Here is a 9,331-nt window from a genome sequence, read left to right as displayed (position 1 = left end):
GATTGCCGGAGTACTCGAATGATTTTTGTTATAAAAATGAGGTTTTGGAAATTGTTAAATCATATACTTATTTGGGTGTTCCATTTTCGTCTTCATCCTTGGGACGCTTTCCCAGTCAGTATGTAGTTGATAAGACGAGACTGGCGACGGGAGCGACTCTGGCCACGCTGGCCAGCTTCGGGGCGGACTCATGGGAGGGAATTAATAAGCTTTTTAATTCAATGATTTCTCCCGTGACGTTATATACAGCTCATATATGGGGCCTACGTTATTTGGATTTTTTGGATACAGCTCAATGTAACTTTTACAAGAGGCTTCTGCAGCTGCCGCAATGTACAGCAAATGCCACTTTGAGGCTGGAATTGGGCTTGGTTAGAGTTGCTCACAAGGTTCTTAAACAAGCGATAAGTTGGGTGATCAGAATCCTAGGGATGGGGGATGAAAGACTGCCAAAAATATGTCTGCGAAGATTGTTGTCTCTATCTGCGATTAATGATAATTTAGAGTTTAACTGGATAAGTCAATTAAGATTTATACTGAAGGAGATAGGTCAGGATGGGCATCTCTTGAGTATGTCGACGGACTACTGGATTGATGCAAAGGAGCAAATTCTAACAGACTATCAACGGTTTTTAAAATTGAAAGATTTAAACCAGTATTGGTCCTCTAAAAGTCAGGGGGTTCCTATTGTTCGCTCCATGCAAGATTCTTTGTATGACTTTTACCAGCCGCGTTGTCCTTTTCACTTAGTGAGATGTAAAGCGCAGCTGCGGCTTGGAAATGATTATTTATACAGAATCACAATAAACAAGATTTCGTATTGCTTGCATCCAAAAGAACTTTGTTTGCTATGTGATCAGCAGGAAAATGAAACTTTATCTCACTTTTTGATCCGTTGTCCAATGTATAAGCATGTCAGAGATGCCCATCTTGCTCAACTAATATGCACCAGTATATCGGATGATGCCGCAGTTGTTAAACTGTTGTCATCTACCGAACTCTCACATGCGAGGATCATTTTTGGCTTTGTCTCTGAAGCATTTAAATTGAGAGCAAGTTTTTTAAATGAGTAGTTTTTAGTGTTGCAGGTTGACTGGATTCATATATAATATTGAATATAATGATATTAAAATATAACCGCAGATATGTTTTCCGTGTACCGATGTCTGTGCGTCTTAAGTAATTCTATTGATAAGGCAAAGTTATTTTGCTTCACCCTTTTGCATATGTGTAAGCATAAAATGCAAATAAAGTTCATTCATTCATTCAACTGAATTTAACATCAGATTAATATTTAGCAACCTAAAAAACTCTTAAATTTGAATAACAAAAAATTTCATAGTTTTTTAATTAATCGTCTATGTGTAAGTCGCAACTTTAATGCAATAGACTTTATGTTAATCATCAATATCTTTTTAACTACAATTGACATAACAAATTTCTTTCAAGGGCTGAAAGTCCTAACAATTAATTAACATACTTAATTTTGATTGCAAAATATAACTTGTCTTACACGTCACGCGGAGTTCTCGGCTTAAAGATCAGTGCTCTGATTCTATAACTATTAACAACAATTCGTTATCATTATATTGTCGTTGCGCAGCTTTTTTATCATATATATATTATATCTGCACAGCGATAATATAACGATGATAACGAAACTGTAGTTATAAGAGTTACAGCAACTTCGTCCAAAAATGACCTGCTTTATCAAGAACGTAGTTACTGCATTGGCCGCTACACGGTATGGCGCTGAAACCAGTGAGAAATGCTGGTCTCGTCTCAACCCGGACCTTTGGCTATCTGTCTATTAATCTGTGCTACAGGAGACGGATTAACCAGCGATTGTTTAGGGTGCGTTCCGAGTTGCGCATGAAACGCATAGACTGCATTACTGTTGCGCAGCGCTTCAAAATCGTTCCGTTTTGTCAATGCGCATGAAGCGCTTTAGTTATTCGGAACGGTTGCTTGCGCGCTCTGCGCGCTAATGTGAATTAAGAATATGGACGCCGTGCAAAACGTCAACAAAGCAATTCCAGTAATTGTAATTTCTTCGATAATACTTTTGAACAAAAACGATGAAAGTGATAATTCCGAATCAAGCGACAGTGAAAATGAAAATAAAGTTGAAGACATATCTCTAAGTGATATGCAGACGTTGTTTTCTATGCTAATAGCAAGTAAATCACGTGGAGAAAAAATTGTAGTTGAAAAAATTACGGATTACGTCGATCGCGTGATTCCTAATTACACGAATATTATATTTAAAGAACATTTTAGGTATTAAACATAAATGTCTTTAAGTTATAAAGTTGTAATATTTTCCATTTGGTTTTATTAAATTTATTTCACTTATATCATAACCTAATATTCTAGGCTGTATCCGGCTACATTTGAAATGGTTTTTATCACTGATTGGACCAGCACTAAATGCCACAGGTACCATATTTGGTAAAAAACTAATTTCAGCAGAGAAACAACTATATATTGCTCTTTAGTTTATGGCTACTCCCGATTCGTACAGGTATGTAAAACCCATCTGTGCTCTATACTGGTGTAATCACCACATATTTATAGCATTTTTCACTCAGTAGCACCTCCGAGATAATATCTAAAAGACAATCTTAATGATATCTTTACGATATCTTTTAGACATGTATGCTGTCTGGGACTGAGTGCCATATTGCATTCAACTGACACCATGTCTTGTAGCTAGTGCCGAATTTGTGTACCAAAATAAAAACACATTGCTGTTATGTAGTGCGCACCAATGCGGCCAGTGAAAAATGCTATTAAATTGTTTTGCGACAAGCTTCTCATTGCTTACTTTTCTGGATTGTTACAGATCCGTTTGTGTCAAATTTGGAGTTGGTAAAGCAACTGCTTTTAGGGCTGTGAGACGTGTTACCTACGCACTTCATTGCATCGCACCACGATTTATACAGTGGCCCAAAGAAGTTGTTGTTGCAGATATCATGGAACATTTCAAAAGGACTTGCGGCTTTCCAAATGACATTGATGCCATAGATGGAACACACATTAAAATCCGAGCTCCGCTAGTTGATTCAGCTTTTTATATAAACCGAAAAGGTTTTCCATCCTTAAATCTCCAAGTAGTATGTGATTCACGTGGCCTCTTTACGCACTGTTATGCAGGACAAGTAGGATCAATTCACGATGCTCGAGTTTTTAGAAACTCGCCAGTAGCACGTTTTCTAGAGATGCCTGACATATACTTCCCTAATGACTCCCATATTATCGGAGACGCTGCATATGCAATTCATCCGCACCTGTTGGTCCCATTTCGAGACAATGGTCATTTGTCGAACCGACCAAAAAATTTTAATTATTGTCTATCGTCAACAAGAATGGCAGTTGAACGTGCGATTGGACAATTAAAAATACGTTTTAGAATACTATTAGATTGTCTACCACTGACGGGTGTTAAAAAAATTCCAGAGTTTATCATAGCATGTTGCGTATTACATAATATTTGCATATTACAAAATGAGGAATTACAGGCACCTGTTCGCGACAATAACACTGACATGGGAAATGCTAAAAAAACAAGAATAATGTGCATTGCAAATGAGGCTCGTCAATTGATCGATAATAAATATTTGGATGTAATACAAAGGATTTTATATTGTTTTTTTATGAATAAACATTTTTGATTGATAAACCGACATTAGTTATGTTTAATTTTTGGTTTTATTTCTATTATATTATTCAGTCTTATGAATTTCAGTCGTACATTTTGTGTATTTTAAAATGTGAACAAAATAACTAGTATTTTAAATGTTTGTACTTTCACATTTTAAAAAATAAAAATAATTTTTTCTTAAAATTTTTTAAAAAAGCGTTTAAAAGATATCCCTTGATAGGCGAGACCTATTGCTCGTAAGCATAACGTAACATAAAATCATACTTTGTGAGAATTACAACCCACTTAAACCAATTTAAAACTCGTAATTAAATAAAGTAATTAATATAAAATAAATCTTTTAAAGCTTCCAACTAGTAACGCTTAACTTTAAACATTTCTTTTAAGAAGAGTACAAACTACATTTTTTAAATAATTGTCCTAATATGGAGACTAATGACTTCTGTACGCTTATTTGATCCTCATGCCTTTTGTCACGTTGTATTCTTCTTTCTTCGCGTATCTTTTCTTGTCTTTTCATTTCTTCTTTTTTTTCTTCTTTTTCTATCGCAATATTGGCCAAGAACTCTTCCATAACGTTTTCCATTCGTTTTCTCTTTTTTCGGCGGACCTGTAATAAACAATACAAAAACGACTATTATACTATAATAAATAATAAGAACCGAATTAAATTAATATTAAGGCTGCGTTTGTCTTGACGCTTAAGCGCTGTAAGCCGCGATAAGAGCACTTTACACTACAAGTGTACACAAGTGAAAAGTCTTACTTTTCGATGTAGGAAATGAAATCATTGATAACGATGATCCTTCCTGATTTGGGTCCGATGGACCGTCACTTGTAGCAATTGCAAGAGGCCTAATGGACGCTTTGTCATCAAATAATGAATTCATAACCTAGTGCATGATGGGAATAATGTGTTAAATAATATACAAATATATCTTGTTGCACACCTGTGAATATCGCATACAATAAATAAAATGTGTGCGTGCGTGCGTGCGTGCGTGCGTGCGTGCGTGCGTGCGTGCGTGCGTGATAAAACATACCGAAAAAAATGCTCATGAATTTCTATTATTGCTGCTCTTCTTATTCAGATCAACAATATTTTTATACGTCCGCTTCAAGCCAGCCATTTTTGATGAACATTGCTGTGCTGTTATTTCGTAGGCTGGATTGGCTTTGTTCATCTCAGCAGCAATTTCAGTTCAAATTTTGTTGCTACGCTTGAAACCACTTGAGAACTCTTCCTCCTTTTCTCTATACAGTTCAATTAATAAAAGTACCGCTTTGTCCAGCCATACGAATGTTTTTGACTCATCTAAAAATTAAATTAAAAAGTAAACACAAAAGATCATCAAGAAATATTAGTATATATATTTATTCTTAAACTTGCATAAACATACTTTTATACAAAATTAAAGACTTGATTATAGACACTGGTTACACAAAAATAAAGTGTGCATCTTACCGGCATTGTTTTTGTCAACAGCATTTTCACTTGTTGAATCTTCCAGTTCAGTTACAGGCTCGATATTATTGTTATTTACGCCTTGTGCCTTTGCAACAAGGTCCCGCAAAAATTCTGAGTCTATGAAAAACAACACAATGGTTAAACTAACGTATAACCTATACATTAAATAAATCCATGTAAATAATACATTAACTTTACCATCCCTTGCTTTCTCCACATCTTCTGTACTTAATTATAACGTTATTACTTCGTTAGTTTCTTCTATTATAACCGGAAATTCTTGCAGTTGCTGTTCCATCGCGAAGGGACAGGTTAACGGATTTATTGGAAGAACGATTGTTCGTTCCGAATTACACATGAAGCGCATAGACCGCATAAACGCATCAGACGCATCAACTGCTTCAAGTCGAAATAGAAGTAGTCAATGCGCTGAGAGGAGTGCTAAGAATTCAGTACGGTCAGTACAATCTAGGGAATTCTCTGCGCTACCAAAGCGCTCCCAATGCGCGCATTGGCTAAATCGGAACGACTTTCTATGCAGTCTACGCGCTTCATGCGTAACTCGGAACGCACCCATGATTGCTGCTCAGCGTGAATATTTTTGTGAAAAATATACACGATCGTTTCAAAGCTCTCATTTTTATTCCAGGCTTTCAATCTCAATTTCAAAGGTACGTTATTGTTTATGCACGTCTTCTGAAGGGTGGGAAAGTTTCATTTCGTACATATTACATATATTACTTATACAACTGGTTTATATTAGAAAATAAGGTTATGAGGTGACAGCATTTTAAAATTTTTTTCAATTATTACTAATTATTTGACAATCCCACCCTTCATTAGTACCTCTACTTTACTCCTGTAAAAGGATTTTGCGATCTGTAAAGCCTTTTCAAAATGAGACCTTTGACTGTAATTGTCGGTAATTTGAACGGCTTTAGCATCCCCTTAAGGGGATCCTGCAGTGACTGGCGAACTTCCTCGATGTCGATAATGTCAACTTTTCTAATTTTGTTTTCCCTATATCTGTCTTTGTCTAACGAAATGACATCTGTCCTTTTTTCGATTGCTCGCCATCTTACGCAAGATCCGGCAACTACTGTTGCTGCTCTTCTTGTCATCCTGCATTCGTATTTGCATTACTAAAATAATTATTAGATGGATCTTTTTTTGTACGCATTGAATCTTACTTCTACTTACACGATATTATTCCTACATGTTTTCCCAAGGGTGGATGATAAACATTATGTACGTATAAACTGTAGAATTTTTATTTTAAGCAGATATTGTCGTCAGGTGACAGCTGTGTATGTGCCCCAATAAGTAATATTTTTAATTTTTTGGTGCTTTTGATATAAAATCACGTTTTTCACCCTAGATTTTTGTGCGGACTTTAATTCTAGATCAAAAACTTGCAATTCTGTAAAGCCAATTAAAAGATCCATTGATTAACGATAATGTCGGTAAATCATACGGCTGCAGGATCCTCTTAAGGGGATCCTAAAGACGTTTGTATTACCGACCGAATTCTATATCTGTCCTTGTATAGACAATGATGATAGGCAAGGATAGACATAGTTATAGGTTATAATTTCTTCGAAGCTCTCATTTTTATTCCAGGCTTTCAATCTCAATTTCAAAGGTACGTTATTGTTTGTGCACGTCTTCTGAAGGGTGGGAACATTTCATTTCGTACATATTACTTATACAACTGTTTATATTAGAAAATAAGGTAACAGCATTTTTAATTTTTTTCAATTATTACTAATTATTTTACATTCCCACCCTTCATTAGTACCTATACTTTACTCCTGTAAAAGGATTTTGCGATCTATAAAGCCGTTTCAAAATTAGACCTTTGACTGTAATTGTCGGTAATTGAGTCACTTTAGCATCCCCTTAAAACATCAACATTTCTTCTCCTTTTTTGGCTTTAATGTAATACGAAACGACTCGGAAGCGGGCCGATGTGGAGTTGCCATGCTGATTCGAAAAAATATTACCTTTTCTCTCATCAATCTTGATCACATCCTAAATTCAAATGCGACCATTGAAGCTATTGGAGCAAAAATTTTTGTGGATGGCGTCAGCACTGCGCTGTTCGGTATCTATAGGCACCCTGGAGGTCCGTGCCCTCAAAATTCCTGGCTTAAATTTTTCAATTGGCTAATTCTTATTCGCATTCTCTCCTTATCGGATACCTACCTCAATGCACATCACCCTTTTTGGGGCGCTTCGTCGTCCAACTCTGCAGGAAAAGTTATCATGGATTTACTTGATCAATTCCCCTTCATTCTTCTTAATCCCCTAACGCCTACTTTCATCCCCCCCCTCCTGGTATTACCCCCTCTTTAATCGATTTGGCTATTGCCTCTGCTGGTTCGCCACCTTAGTAGACGTCAACATCCTGGATAACACCTATAGCAGCGATCAAGATTGCCTGTCAAGATTGCTGTCAACTCTAAGATTAAGACCAAAAATATTTTCTCCCACAAGTGTAAATTCACCCGCGAACAACTCAAAGAATTTACTCACATGCTCGAAGTGCGAGCAAAGGGCATTTAAACCAGTGTGTTAAAGATCGCAGATAATGAGTCTCTGGAGCAATATAAAATTTTCATCTCGCAGTTACAAGAATGTATTGATATTTTCTCTCCACAGAATAATAATTCACATTCAGACAGATACAGCAATCTCAATAGTCCAAGCAACAAACCCCCTCCCTCCCCGTGGTGGAACGAAGACTGCACAGCGTCAGTCAAAGCAAAAAAATCCGCATATAAAACATATCGTAAAAAACCCTACGGTCGCCAACTATCATCTGTATCGGAAGCAAATGACCGAAACCAGAAGAATCCTAAGAATCGCCAAAAGAGAGGGATGGAAACAATATTGCAATTCTCTTGATTTTAAGCTCCCACTCCTTCCATTTGGAAAATGATTAAGAGGTTTCACAATAGGAAGTTGGCTCCCAAAGCAGATGCCTATTCCGTCAATCAGGAAGAAATCGACGTCACCACGGCCAATATTTGCCCACCAGCTTGTTCGGAAGAGCGAACAAACCTGGCAAAAAGCGACCGACCAGATATGGACAATCCATTGAACTGGCTCGACAGCCCCTTCACGTATAGCGAATTTCATCATGCCCTAAATTTTTCCAAAAGCGGCTCTAGCTTCGGTATCGACCGAATCGATTATAAAATATTAAAATCCCTTCCTCTCTCGCTTAGAAAATTACTTCTTCGAATCCTTAACAATATTTTTGCCGAAGGCAACTTTCCGGATCACTGGTCTCACTCTCTGGTCTACCTAATCCCCAAACCTCATGGCAGAGGAGTACGCCCAATACCTCTTACTTCCTGCACTCTAAAACTCCTAGAGAAAATGATTCTCAACCGCATACACTGGTGTGTGGAGTCGGGCAATGCGACCTTGATTCCGGAACATCAATTCGGGTTCCGTAAATTCCGTTCCTGCTCTGATAATCTCACCATACTCGCATCTGAGATTCATAACAATAACCTCCTTGGTAAAGCAACACCAGCGCTTTCCATAGACATTAAAACAGCCTTTGATAACGTCATCCCTAGCATACCTATAGATGATCTTTTGCAAGCCGGATTTCCTGGCAAAACATGTCAGTTTGTGCAGAATCTCATAGCGGAAAGAATCGTACAGTTTGTGATAGAAGGCAAAATATCACTCCCCACATTTCGCGAAAAAGAACGCCCCAAGGGTCAGTTCTCAGTCCTTTTCTATTTAACTTCTACCTTAAAGATATAGCAGCCCAGCTAAGCTAGCACGTAAAAATCCTTCAGTTTACGGATGACATCGTCATTTTCGCCTCAGCTAAAAAGATCAAAAAAATCATCAAATGGTTAGAGTCCTCTATAAATAACATCAACAAATACCTGCGCAGTCGCGGATTAGAAATTTCGCTATCAAAAACTCAGCTCATGATATTTTCCTCTAAAAAGATTCCCAATACTGAGCAGCACGAGGGCGGCGGTGTAGTGATCTAGTGGTAGAGCGCCAGGCTCGTAATCTGAAGAACCAGGTTCGAGTCCACTAGAGCCATGAATCATGGAAAAGTTTTTTTCCGAAAAAACCGCGCTCTTCCGTGCAAGATGCGGAGAAAACTGGGCTCCGTCTTTCGGAAGAGAGCGTTAAACCGTTGGTCCAAAGGAGGAAACAGTAAG

General features: G+C 37.4%; 1 long non-coding RNA gene and 1 pseudogene across 2 annotated transcripts; one reads left to right on the top strand and one right to left on the bottom strand.

Annotated features, from left to right (window-relative positions):
• The first annotated feature begins 1,827 nt into the window (after positions 1–1,827).
• Positions 1,828–3,688, top strand: LOC139821008 (putative nuclease HARBI1; annotated as a pseudogene).
• Positions 3,689–3,692: 4 nt separating this feature from the next.
• Positions 3,693–5,486, bottom strand: LOC139821012 (uncharacterized). 2 transcript variants are annotated; one of them, XR_011734162.1, is made up of 5 exons: positions 5,331–5,486; positions 5,130–5,249; positions 4,708–4,979; positions 4,431–4,557; positions 3,693–4,274 (listed from the first exon to the last, which is right to left on the bottom strand). It is a non-coding gene; the product is annotated as an uncharacterized lncRNA (long non-coding RNA). The 2 variants fall into 2 exon arrangements; XR_011734161.1 differs by having other exon boundaries at positions 4,431–4,979.
• Positions 5,487–9,331: the final 3,845 nt, after the last annotated feature.

This window comes from Temnothorax longispinosus, chromosome 10 (genome assembly GCF_030848805.1).
Source record: "Temnothorax longispinosus isolate EJ_2023e chromosome 10, Tlon_JGU_v1, whole genome shotgun sequence".
NCBI classification, from domain to species: domain Eukaryota; kingdom Metazoa; phylum Arthropoda; class Insecta; order Hymenoptera; family Formicidae; genus Temnothorax; species Temnothorax longispinosus.
This window is presented reverse-complemented; position numbering and strand designations above follow the sequence as displayed.